Here is a 25986-nt window from a genome sequence, read left to right as displayed (position 1 = left end):
CTATTCCTCCCCTATCCCCCCACCCTGAACAGGCCCCAGTGTGTGATGTTCCCCTCCCTGTGTCCATGTGTTCTCATTGTTCAACTCCCACCTATGAGTGAGAACATGAGGTGTTTGGTTTTCTGTTCTTGTGTCAGTTTGCTGAGAATAATGATTCCCAGATTCATCCATGTCCCTGCAAAGGGCATGAACTCATCCATTTTTAGGGCTGCATAGTATTCCATGGTGTATATGTGCCACATTTTCTTTACCCAGTCTACCACTGGTGGGCATTTGGGTTGGTTCCAAGTCTTTGCTACTGTGAAAAGTGCCTCAATAAGCAAATGTGTGCATGTGTCTTTATAACAGAATGTTTTATAATCCTTTGGGTATACACCCAGTAATGGGATTGCTGGGTAAATGGTATTTCTAGTTCTAGATCCTTGAGGAATTGCCAAACTGTCTTCCACAATGGTTGAACTTACACTCCCACCAATAGTGTAAAAGTGTTCCTATCTCTCCACATCCTCTCCAGCATCTGTTGTCTCCTGATTTTTTAATGATCGTCATTCTAACTCGTGTGAGATAGCATCTCAATGTGGTTTTGATTTAAATTTCTCTAATGACCAGTGATAAGGAGCTTTTTTTCATGTTTGTTTGCTCCATAAAATGTCTTCTTTTAAGAAGTGTCTGTTCATATCCTTTTCCCACTTTTTGATGAGGTTGTTTTTTCCTTGTAAATTTGTTTAAGTTATTTGTAGATTCTGGATATTAGCCCTTTGTCAAATGGGTAGATTGCAAATATTTTTCTCCCACTTTTCAGGTTCCCTGTTCACTCTTTTGCTGTGCAGAAGATCTTTGTTTTAATTAGATCCCATTTGTCTATTTCGGCTTTTTTTTGCCATTGCTTTTGGTGTTTCAGTCATGAAGTCCTTGCGCATGCCTATGTCCTGAATGGTATTGCCTAGGTTTTCTTCTAGGGTTTTTATGGTGTTAGGTCTTATGTTTAAGTCTTTAATCCATCTGGAGTTAGTTTTGTATAAGGTATAAGGAAGGGATCCAGTCTCAGCTTTCTGCATATGGCAAGCCAGTATTCCCAACACCAGTTAACTAAATGGGGAATCCTTTCCGCTTTGCTTGTTTTTGTCAGGTTTGTCAAAAATCAGATGGTTGTAGATGTGTGGCGTGATTTCTGAGACCTCTGTTCTGTTCCATTGGTCTATATCTGTTTTGGTACCAGTACCATGTTGTTTTGATTACTGTAGCCTTATAGTATAGCTTGAAGTCAGGTAGTGTGATGCCTCCAGCTTTATTTTATTTTTGGTTAGGATTGTCTTGGCTATGTGGGCTCTTTTCTGGTTCTACATGAAATTTAAGGTGGATTTTTCCAGTTCTGTGAAGAAAGTCAATGGTAGCTTCATGGGGAAAGCACTTAATCTATAAATTACTTTGGGTAGTATGGCCATTTTCACAGTATTGATTCTTTCTAACCATGAGCATGGAATGTTTTTCCATCTGCTTGTGTCTTCTCTTATTGCCTAAGCAGGGGTTTGTGGTTCTCCTTGAAGAGGTCCTTCACATCCCTTGTTACTTGTATAGCTAGGTGTTTTATTTTCTTTTTAGCAATTGTGAATGTGAGTTCACTCATGAATTGGCTGCTTGTCTGTTATTGGTGTACAGGAATACTTGTTATTTTTGCACATTGATTTTTAGCCTGACACTTTGCTAAAGCTGCTTATCAGCTTAAGGAGATTTTGGGCTGAGACGATGGGGTTTACTAAATATACAATCATGTCATCTGCAAATAGAGACAATTTGACTTCCTCTTTTCATAATTGAATAACCTTTATTTCTTTTACTTGTCTGGTTGCCCTAGCCAGAACTTCAAATACTGTGTTGAATGGGAGTGGCGAGAGAGGGCATCCTTGTCTTGTGCTGGTTTTCAAAGGGAATGCTTCCAGTTTTTGCCCATTCAGTATGATATTAGCTGCAGGTTTGTCATAAATAGATCTTGTTGACATACAGTCTGTTGATATCTAGTTTGTTTAGAGTTTTTAGCATAAAGGTTATTGAAATTTGTCAAAAGCCTTCTCTGCATCTATTGAGAGATTCATGTGGTTTTTGTCATTGGTTCTATTTATGTGATGGATGTTTATGGATTTGCATATGTTGAACCAACCTTGCATCCCAGGGATGAAGCTGACTTGATCATGATGGACAAGCTTTTTGATGTGCTGTTGGATTTATTTTCCAGTATTTTGCTGACAATTTTTGCATCAATGTTCATCACAGATATTGGCTGAAATTTTCTTTTTTAGTTGTGTTTCTGCCAGGTTTTGGTATTGGGATGATGTTGGTCTCACAAAATGAGTTAGGGATGATTCACTCTTCTTCTACTGTTTGGAATAGTTTCAGAAGGAATCGTACCAGACCCCTCTTTGTACCTCTGTTAGAATTTGGCTGTGAACCTGTCTGGTCCTGGAATTTTTTGGTTGGTAAGCTATTAATTGCTGCCTGAATTCCAGATCTTGATATTGTCCTATTCAGGGATTCGATTTCTTCCTGCTTTAGTCTTGGGAGGGTGTAAGTGTCCACGAATGTAACCATTTCTTCTAGATTTACTGGTTTATTTCCATAGAGGTATTTGTAGTATTCTCTGATGGTAGTTGGTATTTCTGTGGGATCGGTCATCACATCTGAGGGATAGATATCATCTATCCCTCTTGTCATCTTTTATTGCATCTATTTGATTCTTCTCTCTTCTTTATTAGTCTGCTTAGTGAGACCAAATGCTTTCTTAAATTAGCTAGCATTATGTTGGTAGAGGATTAATTAATATGGCAATGATATAACATATTCTTCAGATTTTTTCCCCAAAAGTAAAAGACAATTTAAAGATATATTAAAACAAATAAATAACAATAAAATCATAATAAATTTATAATTTCTAGCCAGGTTTTTTTTTCATATAACATGTTTTCTAATGTTTTGCAGTATATGACAGTAACTAATTATTCCTCCAAATCAACTAAATTTAAATGGGAAAGAGAGCCAAAAAGGGAAATAAAATCTTCAACTTCATTCTAAGATTAAGAATGCAGAATGGCTGAGAATGAGAAGCTGTAAAATGGCACATATCTGATGTGTTCCAAACATTCTTCATCTTACCTTGCATGAGGCAAATAAACTAAAGTTGCTGAATGTACAGGGGCACCTCATTACATAATTCTGCAGTGGCTTAATTTTTAAACCATATGTATCTAGTATTCTGTATTAAAGTAAAGTTTGCTAAGGAGGTCTTCTTATTCTAATATTATATTTTCCTCAGAACTACTTAAATATTCACTTTGTATCAATATACTGACATATACTTAGAAAATTAGTGCCCTGAATTCTGCTGCTAGGCATGTAGTTAATAACATAAATCTGTTTTTGCCGCAGAAAAGTGAAGGCTCTGCATTTAAATGATAACAAGTTTTGGAGAATAAAACAAGAAGCCAAATGCATCATGTGCAGATACATTTCTCTTTCACTTTGGGCAAATGGAACACTTCTTTATTAGCACTACAAAGATATTTAATAAAAAAGGTGAGAATTCACTGGTGTATCTGATAATCAACTGCTGAGTAAAAGTCGGTTTTACAATTAAATTTTTTACCTTTGGTGGATTTGTCCTATTAACAGGAACAATATATATAGCAATAAAGAAATTCTAAGAAGGAATAGATCATCCCATAAAACTGTCACATATTCTGATAATTAAAATTATTAAAAAGTTTATCTTCTGTATTTCCAAAGGCCTTAAATGGCTTAAAATATTGAGAATCTTACTTAAATAATGAGTAAAATACTGCAAATATTATCTTCGAAGATTTATAGGATTTATAAATAAAGGGATTGAAAATATGCATCTTAATTTCGTCATCTTATGTTCAACAATATATGAATACCATACTAGGTTACAAAGGACTTCCAAATATAGCAAGCATAGAAGAAAATAATCTCACAAACCACATTTAATTTTATTCTTGTATGTTATAGAGAATGAAGCATATTATCCTGATTTATGGATAAGGAAGCTGATTTAAAAGAAGGAATTGACTCATCTGAGTTTACAAAGAAAAAGAAGAATCAACACCAAAAGAATGTGAAACTTATGTTGGAGCACATGAAGGCTTTGGATTAAGATAAATTTAAGTAGAATGCAAGCTCTATTAGGGCAAGGATGTTGTCTTTTTTCATCACAGACCTTCCCACACAAGCGTCCCATAGGATGGTCCCACAACAGGGATGGCAGTCGGTTAATATTTGCTAAATATACAAATTAATAATAAGAAAGCTTAAATTACAACTAAAATAATTCTGAATGCTTCCACAAATGGGAGAGCTACTCCTGCTCAAGTCATGATTCTATATATCACATAAGATGGAAAATACATACACTTTCAGCAATTTCCTAACCTAGCCGTCACATTTTAGAGGTATCAAGACGACTCAGGCGAACACAGACGTATCAGATTACTTAGTTGAAGCTTGCAAACATCACGTGACTCACTGGGCATTATGTAGTGCGCACAATTTTAAGTTAGGATGAAAACTCAGGTTTACAACTAAGAGGTACTTCATCTCTCACTGTTTCTCTCTGTGTGTGTGTGTGTGTGTGTGTGTGTGTGTGTGTGTGTGTGTTTGGGGGACGAGAAGAGGAAAATGGTATTTAGGGTATATGTCTCTGTCAGCAGAGAGAGTGACCTGAACAGGTGAAGTAATATCCACGCTGCTTAGAAAACATCCTTTAATAGAGAAACATTGTAATAAAGAGACTATTTACAGATCTAACAAAATCATTTATCTCTGCTGTAATTAGTAATATAGACCTGACTCTGATTAACATTCTACTTTAAGTAAAAGGTGTAATATTTAAGTGTATTATATTATGAATTGATAATTCTTATAAACATCAAGTAGGAAATAAATGAACACTCAAATGTACATGTTAATGTACATTGGTAGACAAAACTCCTGAGAATGTGATGTCCTGTACACATTACAGAAGAAAATTATTAATGAAGGAGAAAGTATTTAGCATATTAAATGATGCTGAAAGGTCCACTAAAATAAAGACAACTCAATGTATACTAGATTTTTAATAGAAAATTTATCAGTGGTCACGACAAGAAAACATTTGATGGCATGTTGGTTTGTTCAGAAGCACAATCTTTATGCAGAAATCTGGAGAAGAGTTATTTCTTATTAAAGATATGTAACATGGATATAAAATTTGCTGAGAACCTTTTAAGTTAAGACCATCATTCCGTACATACCTTATTAGGTTACATTTTGAACCATTAATGTTACTTTAACACTTCATAATGACATATGTTTTGACTTCGGTTTTCAAAATATATTAGACCTTTATATTTCAATTAAAACTTATACCTCTATTTAGGATTTCAGTTCTATGGAAATGGTTCTTGGAAGGTCAAGGCTTGCTGGACATCAGAATCCTACATGCGAAATTATATCCATGATCATCGGCCATTCCTATGGCTTAATAGTGAGGTTTATTTGCATTAATTGACTTAAAGATAGAAATTATAAGTGCCAGATACAAAAATCTGACTTGAATAAAATTGCAATAAATTACACAATTTAGTTTCGTGTGGCATATTTCTATTTAGTGATTTTAAAACACAACATGTAAGTGCATATGCAATGGGAAAATTACAAAAGCAGAGGCATTATTCTTTTATAATAATTCCATGGTGCTGATTTCAAATTGTTTAGAATATCAAATTAGTAGAAGTTAGAAGAGGTGTTTTAAATTGCTGACCCAGGTTGGGAATTTCCCCTACACTCTATTTTTTAATCTCACAAATTACTAATTACCCAGATTGTAATTCAGATGTACTATATTCTTTCTGCAAAACTGCTTATAAAGAACCATATGCATTTATGTAGAATCTGGTACAACCGCTACTGTGTAATATGTCAAAGACAGTATAATAAACTTACCCTGTTATTTCAAACAACCTTTAGAAAAAGTGTCATTAATCCTTTCTTAGGGAAAAGAAAGGAAAAGAATATTTGAGGTTAAATAACAATGCTTAATAATCATTCACTTAAAACCTCAAGGAAAAAAGTTATCCCTGAATATTGTACATTATATTCCACAAAATAATAAACTAAAATTGCTGTTAGCAAAGCAAAAAAGAATCTTACGATGCATCACACAGAATTTTAAGGTCACATTAGTCACATAAATCTTTCAGCTCCAAAATACAGTATATGGAACCAATGTACTTAAGTTAAGGTACTTTTGTACTTAGGTTCTTTGTAAATACAAAAGTACTTTTAAATTTACTTTGTAAATACCTAAGTACTTGACAAAATATTTAAATGTTAATTCTCATATATACTTCTGATTAATCCAATATTCTTGAGACAGAAATGAGAGTTTTATCAATAAATATTTATGAAACAAAATACACAGAAGTGTGTGTGTGCTTTTACTGTTTTCTCAATGGAAATTTACAATTTAAATCCAATTTTAAATTCACAGGTAAATCCAAAAAGCAAAGCAACACACATTTCCTAAGTGGTCAAACATTAAAAGGACACAGAATTAAGCTAAAAGCTACGCATAATTAGATATGGTTCCCACAGGCAAGAAGTTTACATTCCAAGTCAGTAAACTTAAATGATCTAACATATACCTAACACAGTGAATATCAGAACAGAAATTAAAGTAAATGTAATAGTTTATAAGTTAATAGAAAAATAATTATGTACACTTGAGAAAGTAGAAAAACTGCATTGTATACTATAGAAAAAATTACAGAATAAGTCATAAAGAGAAAAATAGTAAACAAGCATATAAATAGAAGATATACAATGGCTCATTACAGAAGACAAAAGATACATGTCAATTATCAAACAACTGCTACACATTCACTTTTAAAAGATAAAGACTCCCAGATTTTATAATAAGCAAAATCCAACTGCAATCCACATGTTTGCAGCAGATCCATCCTCCTTCCAAAGTTCCTTCGAGAACATCAAGTTCATCTTTACCATTCAGAGTACTCAGCAGCACTCAGTCTCCCGTGTCCAAACGTGAACACAAAAATCCACCAAAGTTCTTGACAAACAAAGGATCTTCCAGTGATTAAAACACACACGCACACACACACACACACACACACAGTTGTTACTCAATTATATGTTGTTAAAAAGATAACAACAAAAACAAAATAATCCAAAACAGTTAAAAGGAATATCTAGAGAAAAATATTGGCACATGATAATCATGAAAAACTTGGCAACATATATAAACATTCTAAGAATTAATTTAAAACACTGATCTAGTAATTCTGCTTCTAGAGTTTATCATGAGATAATAAATTTTGAAAAATAATTGTGGAAAAATGAAATGACAGAATGTCATACAGTCAGTAAAATTCAGTGTGAAAAATACATTCAATGACTTGAAACAAGTATTCATAACATACTAGTAAATGAAAAAATTAATTATAAAACAATACATACACTATAAAAATTTTGAAAACATAGTAATATAATACATTAAGTCATATATATTATGTATCATCTAAAATTATGCATCACATAATTTATTATATTATGTAACCTATGTTACATAATGTGCATGCATGTGTGTGTATTCACAGCATAGAAGCACACACACAAAGCACAAAGAGAGGAAAGTTCTCTTCAAAACCTGAAATAACAGTGATTATTTTTCAAAGAAGGGATTATCAGTGAATTTTCTTTCTTCTTCATGACTTAGGAATGTTCAGATTTTTCACAATTTTTATGCTTACACAAATAAAATGTTATTTTCCTAAGTTATTACAAATTAAAAGGACACTGAATTAAGCTAAACCCTACACATAATTAAATATGGTTCCCACAGACAAGAAGTTTACATTCGAAGTCAGTTTATTTAAAGGATCCAACATACACTTAACACAGAACATATCAGAACAAAAGGTAAATGCAATAGTTTATAAGTTAATAGAAAAATAAATATTTATATACATCTGAGAAAGTAGAAAAACTGCATTTTTCTACTTGAACACAAAAAGAAAGGAGAATGTTATTTTCTTTGCGGGACCATAAAAATACGTTATTTTTCTGGTATAGGCACAAATCTCATCAGAAACACAGTTTCCAAGCACAGAAAACTAAAGTATCCTTAATTGACTGTGGAAAATTCATGTAACTGTGATAATAAATATATAATAACCTTATGTACTACAAAAAAAATCCACAAGTCTCCCCTCTATAAAAAGGGGTAACAATAACAATAAAACATTATTTAAACTCATTTGGGAGCAGATACATATATATGCCAAATCTCTAGGCTAGTGAACTTAAATAAATTCAACCAAATTTTCAATGAACAGTAAATTCCTATTGGAGTAATCATTAAGTCATCGACTCTCGGCTTCAGAGGCGTTTTTCTATACTCTGCTCTATGGCACTAGGACTGAGTCCTTTCAACCCACATGTCTGCTTTGCCAGCTGGCTCCCTAAAAGAGTCTCACAAGACCTTCTGAATAAAGGAAAGCACATCTGATGCCCTTGGATGGGTTACTGTAATCCATATTACTGAGGGGATGCTTTAATGCTGTAAGTAACAGTTTCCCTGAGTTTAATCTATAAACTCAATTCTAATCAAAATACCACTTTAATGTTTTTTAAAAACTCAGCACACTTAATCTAAAATTTACAGAAAAGAATGACATTTCAAGAATACCTAACTCATTCAATAAAAAAGCTCCTAGAATAACCTGTCTTACTGAAATATAATAAACTATAATTCCATAATAATAAAATTTTGTGCACAACACAATAAGAGAAACAGATCATGAAACAGAAGACAGAGCTCAAACAAGACCATGTTTATATAAGAAGTAAGTATCACATAAAGTATACATACAAAGTCACAGGGCAACTATTTTGGCTGTTCAGTGGAAAACTGGCTTACTATATGAAGAAAAATATAACTGCCTCTCTACATAAACCCTTATAAGAAGGTTGATCATCAAGGAATACAGATTTAAATATGAAATGTAGAATTGTACATTAATATACAGTATAAGCAAATGTCTCTGAACAAGTGTAGGGAACCAGCCCTACATCACCCGTGCGTACTCCATGTTCAGTGATGACAAAGGAATGAGAAAAAGACAGGTTAAGAGAGAAAATGGGACCAGGGGGCCAGCACTCATTACTTTGGAGGAGACAGTGAAGGCCCCAAACTCTTATCATCCACACTATTTATTGGCTACAATCACTTTGATCTACCGGGTAGGGGTGGAGTGATGGGGAGAGGGTGGTGTGATGGTGGAGTGAATCGGTGAGCCGGAACTGGTGTGTCATCCCAAGGACTGAACAGTGGCAGTTTTGGAGTTTCACAAAACAAGATCATGTGGTTATCTTTAGCTTATTATGTACGTGCAGCTGATGGAACGTGGGCCTTACAAGGAGCCTACAAGTCTGGCTACGTCACAGTGCTATGAAGGGGTTTTACGTCCTTGAGCAGAATGTTTATGGTAACGCAGCTGAGGTCACCCTGCACCAGAACATGAGGCTTGGACAGGCCTTCCCCCTCAGAGGCCTCCTGCAGCCTTCCACAGTTTGTTGTTCTTTGCTTATGTGTTACTCATAACCAATTTATGTAGGCACTCTGTAAAACCTCTGGCCTTTGCTGCTTTTCCCAACAAATGAGAGCTGGATAAAACACCTTCAGTAAAAATCTGAAGTATAAAACATAAAGAGAAAAATTGGTAAATTTAATTATACCCACAGTTGACCCAGTTACAAAGTCCTTAACACTGGAAAGGTGAAAAGAAGAGGGGTTTTGAGGAGAAGTCCCAGAAATAGTTGAATGTGGCTAAAAATCTGCGGGGGTCAAATTTGTCCATGACAGGTTGGAAATCTGAGTTAGCCTAGTCTGCCTTGGTTTATTGGTGTTGTATGTGAAAATAACAAATAAATGCACTATTACTAGATTAGTGCTGAGCAAATGAAAACATTTTCTTCGCTTAGTTGTTACCCTTTTAAGTTGGTTTGAGATTATTCAGAAATGCTCTTTAGTGCTGTTTTCTTTCTTTTGAGACGGAGTCTCACTCTGCCTGCCAGGCTGGGGTTCAATGACATTATCACAGCTCACTGCAACCTCTGCATCCTGAGCTCAAGCAATCCTCCCATCCTCCCGTCTCAGCCTCCCAAGTAGGTGGGACTACAGGCACCTGCCACTATGCACAGCTAATTTTTTGTACGGACAGGGTTTTATCATGTTCCCATGCTGGTCTTCAACTCCTGGGCTCAAGCGATCCACCAGTCTCCAACTCTCAAGGTGCTGAGATTACAGGTGTGAGCCACCGTGTAATGCTCCCCGTTTTTCATTTGTTTCCTCTTACTCATCAAATTTCTATTCCTGTGTCTTTAGTAAACCTCTATAGAGAATGATAAATTACTAAATGAGATTCAGAGGGTACTTGGAGGTGAATAAACAAGGCAGTAAATTAGCAAGTGCAGGCAAGGACAATGTTGGTTCTCTCTATATAAGGCTGTTTCTGACCAAATGAGGCTAATTTGTTTTAGCTAAAAAAAAAATTGAAGTTTAAAGGGAACAGAGCAAATTTTCTCTGACTAAATTCTCAATTCTTTTGAAAATGGAATCTTTTTATCTGAAATTCTCCTGCTGGAGTAGGCTCAGAATGCTATCTGGTGAAGCCGTCTAAAAGTGGGTTTAGTACAAGAACTGGGAGCAATTCCCAGTGAAAACTGAAAACAGGACGAAGATCATCATTATTGTCCCTCCTCCACGACACTCTGCACTCCGGCTTCTGTTCTCCAATCCATTCTACACACTAGTTCGATGTAACTATCCTAAAGCTCAATTCATATCATGCTACGTTTCTGCTTTAGAGAGTATCAGGTCTAAATATTTCCCTGAATGGCATTCAATGCTGTCTATGGTCTGACATCAATTAACGTTAATTTCACTTTTCTGTGGGAGATGCCATCAGAGCTCTGCTCATTTCATTAGACCTTTCAGGGTGCTCTAACACCAGCTCTGTCTGAACACTGGGTGTTTTCCTCCATCAAAACTGCAGAAGGCTTCTCTGTGTACATATCAGGTCAGAAAGTGCTGAGAAATCAACATCCCCAGAGGAAAAGTCCGCAGCAAATAATTCATGGAATTTAGTACATGAGACATGTTTTATGCGATTTCCTCAAATGTCTTGGTAGGATTAGGCTCCACTTATTCATAGTGTTAAGGAGCTTAATAAAGCACCCTTTACTGCAGTCATCCGTTTTCTGTATCACTTCCCCTTCCCAACCCATGCTCCCTGAATCTCCCAAATAAACTACCTACACTTAAAATTCTTATCTCAGCATCAGCTATAGGGAAACCGCAACTAAAACAATTGGTATGAAAATTATTCTAGGAAGCAGGTATCCTAGTGCTTGTATTACTCACTGGCCAAAGGGTAACAAGGACTCCACTGCTGGTGGGAAGGGGGATGGTGAATACGGCTGACATCCTGAAGTATCTCAATTGCTAACATTCTTACCTGTGGTAAACTAAAGTGTCACACAGGTAGAAAGACTGTACCAGTTTATGCAGTGTATCTAGGACTGGAGTTACTCTTCTGTAGCAAAGGAAATTATAAAGACAGTGGTCATTGTTAAGGGCCATCAATGTACTAAGCAAAGTAAAAAATGACACATTCAATTTAGGCAACCTCCAAGTCAGAGTATGGTGTGAAATACAAGGCTTTTATAATAGCATTTATAAAGACATTTTTCTCTGCACCCAAAAGGCAAATAGGAATGCAATCAACATCATGATCTGACTGTGCAATGAACCAAACTACAAAAAATAATGAATTTGCAGTCTTATTGTACCTCTTAAGTGACAGATAAGGTTCTACGTTACACAACAGAGATGAATAGATATATTTGACAACTTGAGTCCCAGACTTCCCTAAAACCTGTGGGCTTGCAAAAGTGGCTCAATCACTCTTGCTGGAGGACAGTAGCCTCTCTTTACCTGGGGGACATTCAGAGGCCTTAGCTCAGGTGTCTGGCAAGATGAAGCCCACCCTCTTCATTCTCTCACTTCCCTCTTTTCTTGAGACATCTAGGCCAACCATTAGCATCAATTCTCAATTTAATCCAGCTATAAATGTTTTCTCCCTTCATTGTGAGGGAAGAAATTATTCGTCAAAAGAACTGCAGGGCCTGGCTAATATGACAGGCAGGAACTGGGGAACATGCTTGGGAATGGATCTCAAGATGAGTGGAAAGGGAGAGAAGGATATGAGGCCAGGTAGAGTAAGGCAGAGTTGACTGATACATGATTATTCATGTATGACTCAGAATTTAATAGCAACTGCAGTCAGCTATGATAAGCTATAGTGTGCTTCTCGGAGGTGTGTAGATAAAATGAAGACCTAGAATAAAAGAGATAAGAAAATACTTGTATATGGTTTTGATGAAGGAATCAAAAGATTCCAAGATGCAGTAGCATGGATTTATTAAATAACACTAGAGAATTCACCAGCTGGCTATGTTTCTGTGATGGTCCTAAAGACAATCTCTTCGTTAAAGCAAAAGATAAATGTGCTAATGAGAACACTCCATCATGAAAACTCATTTTTGTACTTTGTAGACTATATTTGAAGATTGGGGTAGGATCTGCTTATGAAATGGTTCCCTAGTTTCAGTAGCAATGATGAGGTTTAAGAATAGCAGAGGCCAGATGGCAACACTTAACTATAAGAGGGAAGGTTGATGCAATTGCCAAAAGTGGCAAAATAGGCAGACATGCTTGGGTAGCAACCAGGGAGTACTGAGGCATAGAGATCTCTGGAACTGGCTAACAGATAGCGATGTGCCCAGAAATAAGCTTAGACAAGAAGGTGAGGATGCTCACTACAGACCCATTAATGGTTCTCAACTCCAATTAAAAAATCATTATGCAAGGCCACTTTCTACTCTGTATCAGATCTCAGACGCCAAGCACATCAACTAAACAGAGGCCACATACCTCAAAATAGTCCTTAACCAAAGTACGCGAAAGAACTGGTTCACAAATGTGCCAGCTCACTTGCCTCCAGGGTAAAATAATTCCGAGACATTTCCCAAAGACATTCCTTGTACTTGTATCACTTTCTCAGGGTGTGTTATGGTTAGGTTCCAGGTTCTCTGTATACTATTGCCAAAATGAAATCGTTACTTTAACTTTTTGGTGCTTTCTTTCTTCCAGCTATGCCTATAATTCTTTTGCTCTAATATTTTTATCTACTTATCCAAATTCTATTCACACTTTGGGAAACTATCAAATACTACATTTTAAGTACGTTTTCCCTAATCTCTCCAAGTAGAAGTGGCTCTCTCTTTTGTCTTTTTCTTTGTTTGGTTTAGACTTTTTTTCTATTTCAGGAGCATGTATTTATTATTGAAAAAAATCAGGACAACTGGATATCCACACGCAGAAAAATGAGTCAGACCCCTTTCTTACACCATACACAGACATTAATGAAAAATGATTCACAGACTTAAATATAAAAGCTAAACTATAAAAATCTTAAAAGAATTTATGGGACTAAATCTTTGTCACTTGGGATTGTCAATGATTTCTTAGATATGACATCAATGGGAAAACACCACAATAAAAAGAGATTAATTATACTTTAAAACTAAAAATACCTGTGCTTCAAATTAAACCATGAAGAAAGTAACAACCCACAGAAGAGGGAAAAATACTTGTTATTCATATATCTGATAAAGGACTTGTATCCGGAATATGTCAGTATTCTGCCAACTAGACAACGGAAAAAAAAAAAAAAACAAAACCTAATTTTAAAATGGACAAATAATTTGAATAGCTATTTCTATAAAGAAAATAGACAAATGGCTAATAAGCATATGAAAAGCTAACAACACCATTAGCCATTAGGGAAACACAAATCAAAACCAAAATATAAAACCACTTCACACTCACTAGGATGCCTACAAACACACACTAGACAATAACGAGTATTGGTGAAAATGTGGAGGAATTAGAACACTCAGGCATTTCTGGTGGGAATGTAAACTGGCACTTTGGAAAACAGTGGAAATTTTTCAAAATGTTGAACACAGCAGTAGCAAATGACCCAGCATTCCATTCTTAGGCATATACTCAAATGAATTTAAAACAGTTCCTCATAAAAGCTTGTACATGCATGTTCAGAGCAACACTACTCATACTAGACAAAAGTGAAAACAACGGTCATCAACTCATGAATGCATAAATAAAATGTGATACAGTCATACAATTGACTAGTGTTTGGTAATAAAAAAATACTAAACAAGTAAAAAGAGTCACACAACCGGGGTGAATCCTGAAATAATTAAGCTAAGTGGAAGAAGCCAGGCTCAAAAGACCACATATATTGTATTATTCCATTTATATAAAATGCCAAAAATAGGCAAATCTATAAAAAGAGAAAATAGATTACTGTTTAACTAGGTCTTAAGGTTGGAGGAATGAAGGACTGTTAATGCGTACAGAGTCTCTGTCGGGTGATATAAAAGCTCTAACAATAAGAACACCATGCAAATAACTGGTGCAAGAAAATGAAAACCATGAAGTAAAGGTTACTGTAATCAATATTAATGGTATTTATTGAATGAATAAAACCACTGTTCTAGAGACTTTACATGCATTATAAACTTTAGTCCTCACAAAAATCTTATGAGGTAGGCAATATTATTATTCACATTTTACATAAAAGAAGACTGACTTTTACGAAAGTTGAGTCTAATATCCCAAAGTCAGAGAGATTCAGCAAATGGCAGAACTGAAAGTCAAGTTCTTAAAGAAGACACAATGGTAGAGATTGGAAAAAGAATCTAATATTCAATGAGTAGTTGAGTCACATTTTTGGGAAATATAAAGTACAGCCCTATCAACTCCCACTGCTGAGAACTCTGTGGGAGTTCCCACTTCAGGAACTGTTATGAGGCACAACTCTACCACATTTTCTATATGTCTTTTGGTCAAATATTTCAGTTTGGGGGTATCTCCACATGTAGTGAAAACAACCCAATGTCATCAACTGATGAATGCACAAATAAAATGTGATACAGTCACACAATTGAATAGTATTTGGCAATAAAAAGGAATGCCAAATAAGTAAAAAGAAACATATAACAACATGTTTTTGATACATGTGGGTCATGGGTCATTAGTATACCTCTCTTTATTTGGCTAAAAATTAACAGAATTATTAATTTTTCTATTCCCCTTATTTTCTTAACTTCTAAGAACTCCAATATGACTTGACTATTTACTCTCAAGGGTTCCACTATTTTCACAACACCAATCAGAGCTAAGTTGACAGAAATTAACAGCTGACTGAAATTTAATAACTTCTAACATACCGGTCAGTTACAAGATTCTCTGAGCCTCTGATAGATTCCCAGCTACAAATTATCTACATTGTGAAGTAGACAAGTTTTATTAAAACTAAATAAAGCTTGCTTCTGCATATATAAAAAGGTTTTCAGATATGAGAAGTCTCATTTTTTAAATTTTGTCCAAATTTCAAAAATTAAATTGAGAACCTCTGTCTAGCATAGTTTAACCATCCAACATTGCCAACACTTATTTTTCTCTTTTTTATCTTCAAATCCTCAGCAACTTTGTAGATATCAATCCTTTTTGGATCTCATATTTGATTCACTAATGCCATTATATTACTGTTCACCAAATTTTCTTCAATGATTCCTTGTAAATACTTATTTTAAAAGTTTCCAAATCACTTAGCACATTCCTGCTTTGTTCAATATACTTTCAGTTAAGTCTGTAAGTATTTTACTTCATCCAATTTTAATTTTTTCATTAATTGGTTCAGATTTTTTATATATTTTATTTTTCTCTTCTATCACAGGGTTTGTGTATTGGGGCAAATTTTTCTCTCCCTTTACTAAATTTATTTTAAAGTCTTTCTGATCAAATTTTCTTGCCAAATAAATGCTTCCAGATCTCTGCAGAATGTCTTTCCTAGCTTGACAGCAGCCTCTCTTTAAGGAATTCAAAGCTCTGTAGCATGCTGTTCACTTCACATATCATCTTTTTGTTTCAAAGTCGTAACATTTAATTAGAAGGAATGAAAATGCCAGCTGAGTCCATCAGTTCTCCTCCCAGAGCCTCAAAAACCTGACAGTTGTATTCCAGCTTTGGGGTAACTGTGTTATTGTTTCCATTTGAATTCTGCTGGGCTAACAGTATCTTAGTCAATTCAATGGATCATAGCTACCTGGACACATTTAAACTTTCTAATTCATTCATAAGGATTAGTAAATATGACCTATGTGTCCCTTATGATTGCTTTCTCAACAACTTACTGGAAGAGGGGAGAATATGGAGGGATAATTTTCTTGTAATTACCAATCCGTAAACCACTTCTCTATGCCTATGGATTGTTACTTTTTCAGAAGGCTTAGGAATATACTTGTGAAGAGATTCATACTTGTTAAATTGATGCTCTAAAATTTCATCTCATGTTCTTTTACACTATGGAACATTTTTCAATTAAGCAACCTTTTGACACTGATCTGCTGAAATATTTACTCAGGAATTCAGAGGGCATGTTTATTCCATTTCATACTGAATACGAATTCATATAACTATAAAAAAGAATGTGTTCTAAACATTTTCTATCCCTCAGAACTACCAAATGATTTTGCAGTTGATTTCTTCAAAGCATTTTTCATATCACAAAAACCACAGTTTGTATTTGTTCCTACTTGTGAGTAATGCTTTTCAACTGACAACTGTTTTTAATTAAAATGCATTCATCTGAAAAGTTATTAGCATAATGTGTTAGAAGGTAGGAAATATTAGACTTACTGACATGGATAATGAGTTTTTGTTCATTATATATATTTTCAAGTCATTGAATTCCATCCGTGAAGGTTAAAATAATGATTATTCAATAAAAAGTACCAACCCCAACATTTATTTTTAAATTTCTGTTCTACTTCTGCAAATGCATCAGCACAGTATCTTTTTTTAATACCATACATTCATTTTTGCCATTAGTCTTGAAATTTACCAAAAATGAATTAAGAAAACACTAAGAGTACAAATATTAAACAGAAACAAACCTAATTTCTGTAACTTGAGTGGAAATTCTTCACACACCAAAAACTGTTTCCCTCTGCTTCCTTGGAAGATATGCATTAATGAAAACCATAAATATCCCTTGCATATTTACTGAAAAGCTCTATTATGAATAAATATCAAATATCACATATAGTAATAAATTCATATAATTAAACTATATGGAAATCCAAATAAATGTAAGATATATAGCATGTCCATGGATAAAAAATAGTAAAGGCACAAATGATATGTCTTTTTAGAGGGTACCATGTCAGCACATATCAAATTTAAATTTTTCATATTCTTTGATACAGCATTTCTACTATTAGAAACATGTTCTACATAAATACATCACAAGACTGTTCACTGAGCAGTGTTCTAACTCAGTCAAATATCAGAGACAAACAAAGATCTCCAACAGGTGAATAGACAAATTACGTTTTATCTATACTTTGAAATATATTATAGATATTAATGTAACTCATTAATCAGTCAAATAATTCAGCAATTCACTTAATATAAATTAAGAACCTGTTATGTGCCAGATAGCATTCTAGATGTAGACTGCACATCAGTAAAAATTTAAGACTAATTTCTGCTTTTACAAAACCTTTATTTGGTGATAGCCTGTTTGGAAAGAAAATGATTTTTAAAACTTTAAAAATATCATTGGTGAAAAGTGCTCTAAAGAAATGTAACGTAAGGTTAGGTAAGCAGCTGTGAGTGAATGAGGAAGGTGTTCTTTTATGTGGGCTGGTAAGGGAGGACTTCTTCCCCTGTGGTGATATTTGAAACCTGACAGAGGTGCAAGCCACAAAAACATCTGGGGTAAGAGCATTAAAGGAAGAGGAAAGAGTAAGATCAAAAAACACAAGTTGGGAGCAACCACAGTTTATATGATAAACAGCAAGGGGCCAGTGTGACAAGGGCTCAGTGTGCAAGAGAAGTGGCAAGAACTGAGTTCAAAGAGAGCTGAGGTGGTGGGCTTTTGAGAAGACTTTGGCATTTATTCTTAATAAGACATGGGACCACTCTGGAGTTTCTGCCACGAGGAATGGCAAGATCTGGCTTATGATTCAGGTGGGTCATTCTGCTGGCTGTCTTGAGGCAAGTGAGGAAGGACACCAGTTAAGATGCTATTATTGAAGGCCGGGTATGGTGGGTCATGCCTGTAATCCAAGCACTTTGAGAGGCAGAGGCAGGTGGATTACTGGAGCCCAGGAGTTTGAGACCAGCCTAGGCAACACAGCAAGACTTCATCTCTACAAAAAATAAAAAATAAGCCAGGAGTGGTGGCACAGGCCTGTAGTCCCAGCTACACATGAGGCTGAGGTGGGAGGATCCCTTAAGTGCAGGAAGCAGCGGTTGCAGTGATCTGAGATTGTGCCACTGCACTCCGGCCTGAGTGACAGAGCCAGGCCATGTCTCAAACAAACAAACAAACAACAAACAAAAAAGCAAAAACAAAAGTGCTATTGATATAGTCCAGGGGAAGGGAGACAGAGCCTGGATTAGGGCAGCGGCAGTACAGATGACAATTCTAAGATTCACTAGACAGGATTTGCTAATGGTTTGAATATGCGGTGTAAGAGAAAGAAGGAACGTCAGACGTGGATAGGTCAGCATGCGCTGATGCAGATGGTTGCCTCTCAGGTGAGATAAAAGCAATAGGCAGGAAAACGTGTAGAGCTAGCCCATTTTTATTTTTCTAAAAGGGCCTAAAAGACAGGTTCCAAACTTTAACACCAGAAAAGAGTATAGAACTGGCTTACTTTTGTTTAAAAAGAAGACTTGGGAAGAGAAAAGTCAAGTTTCTCATATAAATGTATGCAGGAGCCATACATTTTCATACTTCACTTCATAGATTTCGGTATTTGAGCATTTTTCTGCTGCCATGTACTATTTGTGTATTTTTAAGGCAATTTTAAAAGCTATCTCACTGGAAAAAGGAAAGATAATAATATGAATATTGGGTTTTTAAACTAGAAACAAATACAAGTCTGGCAATTGAGCTGCCACTTTCAATAATACAAATGCTAAGTGAATTTCCAAATGAAACATCTCAGTAGACAATGATCTCATAATTAGAAATGTAAATTTTAATCTTTATTTTTTAACAATAAAAATACTTAACTGAATTACCAAATTAACTTCTCATTTTTTAAAAAATAAACTCATTGATTGGCATACTATACAGGATGGAAAACCTAACTTAGCATCATGATATACTAGAAAACATGGGCTATGAAAAATCCAGGAAATTTTGAATTCAGATATTGTTCTTTTTTGTTTATTTCTTTATGTTAAATGTATTCATTATTTTAAAATTTTTATTTTAAGTTTAGGGGTATTTGTGCAGGCTTGTTACATAGGTAAACTCGTGTCACGGGGGTTTGTTGTGCAGATCATTTCATCACCCAGGTATTAAGCCCAGTACCCATTAGTTATTTTTCCTGATCCTCTCCCTCCTCCCACCCTCACAGACAGACACTGTGGCATACCACAATGTCGTTCCCCTCTATGTGTCCCTGTATTCTCAACATTTAGCTCCCAATTACAAGTGATAGCATGAAGTATTTGATTTTCTGTCTAAAGAAACGATCAACTGAGTAAACAGACAACTTACAAAATGAGAGAAAACTTTTGTAAACTATGCATCTAACAAAGGTCAAATATTATTAACACTGAGTAGCAGAAAGTCCATTTTCAGTTGCTATAACAGCCCAAAATACAATTAAAAAAAGAAAAATAAAAGAACTTTATTTTGCTCACAAATTTGAAGCATGAAAGCAACTTCTGATTAAGGCTTTCATACTGAGTTTTAACATGGCAGAAGGGCAAGAAGCACATGCAAAAGAGAAACAGAGAGGGCCGAACCCCTTTATAACAACCTACTCTTACAAGGACTAACTCAGTACCACAAGAACCAACCAAGTCCTGCGAGAACTGCACTAATCCCTTCATGAGAGCAGAGCCCTTATGCTCCAAACATCTCTTAAAGGCCCTACCCCCTCACAATACCATTACATGGGCAACTACATCTCAACACGAGTTTTATTGGGAACAAGCCACATCCAAACTATAGCAGAAAGTAAGTTTAGGAAACAGCTATTCAGTGCTCAGCACAGTACTAGGCAGTGCTTATCAAGCTATTCCTAGTGTGAGACCACAGCTAGTTCACCTTCTTACCTGGATGGGTGTAGTGAGGAATGCTTAATGATGATGGTCTCTTCCTAGTGCAATGGGGAACAAGGGGACAAGTACTCAGTCTGGGTGATGAGAAATGATTAAATTTTCCAAGAATCGACTGTCAAGATTAAGTACACCCACACTGTCTGCCCTTAGCTCAAACCAAGTACACCATAGTTTCCTAGGTTGCTGAGAATTAGTAAGTCAACTCCTTGGCTCCTATCATTCTTCCTTCCTGCAGACCATGCTACTTTTCATGACTACCGCAGGCCATAGACATAGCTTCTTTCTCTCAACTGCTATAATGTATGATCTATGATACTCAGTTTGCATTTATAATATACTCTATAATGTATTGTCCTCTGGTTTTATAAAGGAGAAACTGCATGAATAACTTGGAAATTTCAATCAAAAGATATAATTTAACCCACAGCCTCAATGCTCTGATTTGAATAAAAATCAAATTAGTTGCTTAACTTTATCTGACTTTCAGGTCTATATCTATACCATAATGGACACAATATGGCTTCCACAGGTTATTATGAAGATGTTATGACCTATCTCCATAGTGAAGATATTTAATAGATTATAAAATAACATATTATGTAAACCAGAATTATAATGAAATGATTTATAAAGTTTATATTCTTAATAGAATATATACCACAAGCATCTTGATGTCAGGGATTATCTCTCAAATACTTGAATTCTCTCAGCTAAGAAGTATGTGCCTTTTTACTAGGAGGCATTAATAACTGAGTTGGTAGTAATTTACTAGGAGGCACTAGTAACTGAGTTTGTACATGCTATTGATTAATCAAATAACTTTATCTTCAATTAACACAAAAATAAAAACAACAAAGGCATATGTTACTAATATGGTATAAAGTATGTTAGGACAAAGAATTAAATCAAGTAACAGGTAAAAAAGTAATACAGTTTTAAAAAGTATAGGCTATGGGCTAGTATCTGTTTGGCAGAATATTACTGACCACGCTGAAGAAAACCTGCCTTCTACTAGAGAGTTTCTCAATTATTTTTTTTTTGAAAATATAATCTATAACAGTGAAGAAACCAAGGAATAAGAAATATTTTTCATTATCATAATTCCACTGTCAACAGTGAATATCAATTCTTAACTAAGTAAAAAGCAAAGCAAAGAAATCAACACTAGAATATAATTCATAAACAATAAACAGAAAAAGAAGAAAAGATAAGGCTGGGTTAAATTAGAAGAAAATTATGATTAGCCACCACTAATTCTCTTAAATAACAAATTCCAATAAAATATTCCAGTGTTTAATAATGAAGATATAGACAGACATAATAGACACTAGTAGAAAACTACTGTATCAACATGGACAAGGCAATTATGATGTGTATACAGCAATATAAATACATACAGTAATGAAAAGCAGATAAAGTTGAATTTGGACAAAAACACTAAAACAGCAATATTCAAAAGTAATTTTATAAAATCAGGAGGCTCAAGAGTTGACAAATAATTAGTTATTAAGTATAAAGGTATCTTTGGAAGACTACCACCCATGAAAAATGCTTTATTTCTCTTCACCTTCCATTGTTTCATTGTTTCACTGGTTCAGCCTTAAAAATTCAATACTCACAGTGATTTTTCCAAGAACTAATATATTACAACTGACAAAAAGAGTTCCTGACTTCACAAAGTTGCAACATCATGAGAGAGAGACACACACTCAGTATCTTTCACAACATCAAGGGCAATGAGGGTTACACCAGTATTGTGCAAAGGGTGTTGCCGGCTGCCAGAGTCTCTGCATAAGTGGTCCTAGACTTCACAGGTGAGGGCATGGCATTAGTATTTGAACTAGGGCATGAGTAGTTTTGGCCAAACCAAGGACTAGAAAATCAGTGAACCTCTAACAGGAATACAGAAGCACATGAGAAATTATGCTCACAAGATGGTAATATGAACACTGTAGCTGGAACATTAGGCTAATGAGGAAAGGTGCAGTATGAAGCTGGGAAAGTGTCACACACCAGGTTTTCAAGATTCTTTAATGTCTCCTAAACACAGTAACTTGAGATAATGACAAGTTAATGTAAGTTTTAGAAGTGAAGTCTCCCTAAATAGAACTTTATTAGAAGACACTGCGCAGAAAGGATAAATTTTAAGAAGGACACAACGACTTCAAAGCTATGAATGTTGAATTTGTGATCACAAAAGTTTTAATGTTAAGACTTTAATTTTCAGTAGTCAATTAGGAAAATGTTGCTGATCCTCAGAAAAAAATACTGGGCTATAGAAAATATTTTGATAAGTATTTAATGGTCTAAGGTCATGGTAGCCATAAACGAGATGTTTAAGAGAGAATAAGTTTAAACAGTAGAAGAAAAGCAGAGAAGAAAATAGCGAAAATATTGACATTTAAATAGAAGTAGAAAAATATAATTGTTTTTGCATTTAGTCAAGTATTTAAGGAATAAAATAAATTCCCCACATATATTTCCCACCTTTTAAAATTAGTCATTTAAATTGTTACCCGTTTGTATCCCTATATCATCTGCTTACAATCCTTATTATTTATAGAGATTTAATTTCATGTGTTAATAGATAACTTTACACAGCAGTGTTATATACACTTTTTATAAAAATCTCATTTTATTTTCAGTAAGTCCCATCATGTTATAATTATTATTAACCTAACTTTACAAATAAAGAAACTGAAGCTTACATTGGTTAGGTAATATGCCCCAAATTACACTGCTTAAATAAATAATACTACAAAATTTTGAATTCGCAGCCCATCTTTCAAGAGCTACATTTATACTGCCTTTACATATGCTACACACCTTTTGCTACTAATAGCTCTTTGTTTTATGTAATAATATTTTTTATAATTTAAGTTAAATTTTGTATTAGAATTAAATTCAAAACATGTGAAAAAATGTACAATTTTTTTTTCTCTATCAATCAGTCACTGGGCCAGATTCTCATTTACCTTGGACCTGTTATACACTTACAGAACTGGAAGAGTGTTCTTGGGTTTAATTTAGCGATCAAGGGCAGCAGACAATAGGATCCATCTAACTTCAATTTTGTTGAGCATTATGAAAAGGGATATAGAGCATACAGCACAACGCCATACATGGCGATGGTCAACAGCATAGTGGGGCTCCACGGCATAACCTCCCAATGTCCCTGTCACTCAGAACTTAGGACGAACATAGTCAAAAGACACAGTGCAGGGTGAGTAAAGATAATCCCAGTTCAAGCAATCCATCTTTTCTGGGGCCTTAGTCTTTTGTACCTTACTCCAATTCTCTGGTACATCAATATGGATTAAATTTTACTTAGCAAACACTCTTTGACAAATAGGTATAGGTGTTTGGTTTCATAAATAGAACTGTGACCAGATTTTCATTCATTTTAGACCTGCTATATAAGTAGAAATTTCTTGAGTCTTGAATTTGTGGTGAAAGGAAGCATATCTGAAGATAGAGGAAAGATCACTAATCAAATATAAAGAATTTCCTTTTACTACGAATCTATACAATAACATGAAATAAGGTTTTATGTATTTATTTTTATCAAAGTGTAATTACATTTTAAATACTAGAATTTTTTTTCGTAAAGCTGGCCAATTCAAGAAAATATCTAATATTCCTTCTCCTGATCTTCAGGGGAAGAAAAAGTAACGTCAGTAAGAATTACTAAGACATTTCCTATAGCTTAAACAATCCACTGATTCGTAAGTTTTAAAATAGCCAAAATTACACCAAGGTTACACATGAACCGTAAAAGAATACAGGTAGAGGAATCATAAGCAACTTAATGTGGTAGCTGACAAGCAACGATATAAATTTTCCTCAATGAAATATAAGACATACAGGAGCAAATAAATTATATATGAAAACAACTGATCTATAAGACAGTCCAAGTTTTGGATGAGTATATCCATTTTAAAAGTCATGCAAAGATAAACTTTGCCAAATAAAAAGCAGTTTTTACCTTTATACTTATTTAAAAATAGTTGGGGAAAATATCCAGAATAGGTACAGGATCACATTTTCAAAAATCCCATGTACATCCACAATGGAATATTATTCAGCACTACAAAGAAATAAGCTATCACGTAGGGAAAAGACAAGGAAGAAACTTAGGCACATAAATAAATTAAAGAAGTTTATCTTAAGAGACTACACATTGTATAAATAAAACTACACGATGTTCTAGAAAATGAAAAAACTGGTACAGAAAAAGATTAGTGGTTGCCAAGGGCTAGGTAGGAATGAGGGATGAACAAGCAGAGTATGGAGAATATTTAGGGCAAGGAAAATATTCTGTATGATACTATAATGCTAGACACATGGTATTTGAAATTTATCTAAATCCATAGAATGTACAACAAAAAGTGTGAATCCTAACGTAAATGAACTGTGGTTGATAATAATGTATCAATGTAGGGTCATCAATTGTAACAAGATCATATATTTATTCTTTTTAACTTTTCTGTGGCGTTTAAGATAAATTTCTCAACTTAAATCTACTAATTGTGTTGGCATTTACAGATATATATTTTTTCATCAATTAATTATAATATAAATCTGTAATTAATGTGCTCCACTAAATGCTTTAGATTTATCATTCTACTTAACCCTCCAAAAATACCTAGAAAAGTAGGTAGTATCAAGTTATTTTGCAGATGAGAAAGCTACACATGGAACTGTTAAGTGACCTGACCAAAGTAACACAGGTCTGTGTTTTTATTTTGTAGGGTTTTATAGGTTTGTATACATACAAAATATCTTTCTACTTAAAAAATATAGGTAATATATGCCACATATTTGAGTAAACTGGTAATCTGTTATAACTCGAATGCATGGCTTACACAAACTTCATTAACCTTGATCGTGTACAGGTCAGCTGATGATTGAATTTGCCTCACTTTGCAATTCAGACAATACAGAGTGAAGACTACTTCATTTCAAGGGCTCCATCAGCTCTGGAGTTCCATATTGAACAGCAAAGTTCTATACAGGAAAACAGACCATTGGGCATGGAGGTGAGTATGGAATCAGAATATCCACTTATATTATGATTATATGAATCTAGGGGAAAGACGGTGGTATCATGAACCAGACTGCTTCCAATAATGGTAGTAAAAGTCAACCAAATTCTGGATATATTTTTAAGGTAAAATCACAGATATGCGTTGCTCAATTGAAAATATAGTTTGAGAAAAAGTAAAATTAAGTAGAATCCAAATTTTATCTAGAGTAACTGAAATGCTGAAATTATAAAACAATGAAAACTGTAGAAGGAACAGAATGAAGTAGGGAGATAATGTTTTGATACATGTATACATTTTGTAAAAGTCAAATCAGAGTATTTAGCATATACATCACATCATACATTTATCATTTTTTGTAGTGAGAACATTTATAGTCCTCTCTTCTAGCTATTTTGAAATACAGAATACAATAGGTAACAGATGAATGCATAAAGAAAAAATATATATACACACAAAGGAATATTATTCAGACATAAAAAGAATGAAATCCTGTCATTTGCTGCAACGCAGATGAATCTGGAGGAAATGAAGTAAGTGAGGCACAGAAAGACAAATATTACATGATCTCACACA

The 25986-nt window shown here is 34.5% G+C and overlaps 1 protein-coding gene across 3 annotated transcripts in view; it reads right to left on the bottom strand.

Annotated features, from left to right (window-relative positions):
* EPHA6 (EPH receptor A6) overlaps positions 1-25986 on the bottom strand; it is a 970705-nt gene that overhangs the window by 811390 nt on the left and 133329 nt on the right. The window lies entirely within an intron of this gene.

The sequence above is a fragment of the Sapajus apella genome, unplaced genomic scaffold (assembly GCF_009761245.1).
Source record: "Sapajus apella isolate SASKATOON/1434 unplaced genomic scaffold, GSC_monkey_1.0 scaffold8, whole genome shotgun sequence".
In the NCBI taxonomy this organism is placed as follows: Eukaryota; Metazoa; Chordata; class Mammalia; order Primates; family Cebidae; genus Sapajus; species Sapajus apella.
Note: the sequence above shows the minus strand (reverse complement) of the source record. Positions and strands in the feature narration are given on the sequence as shown.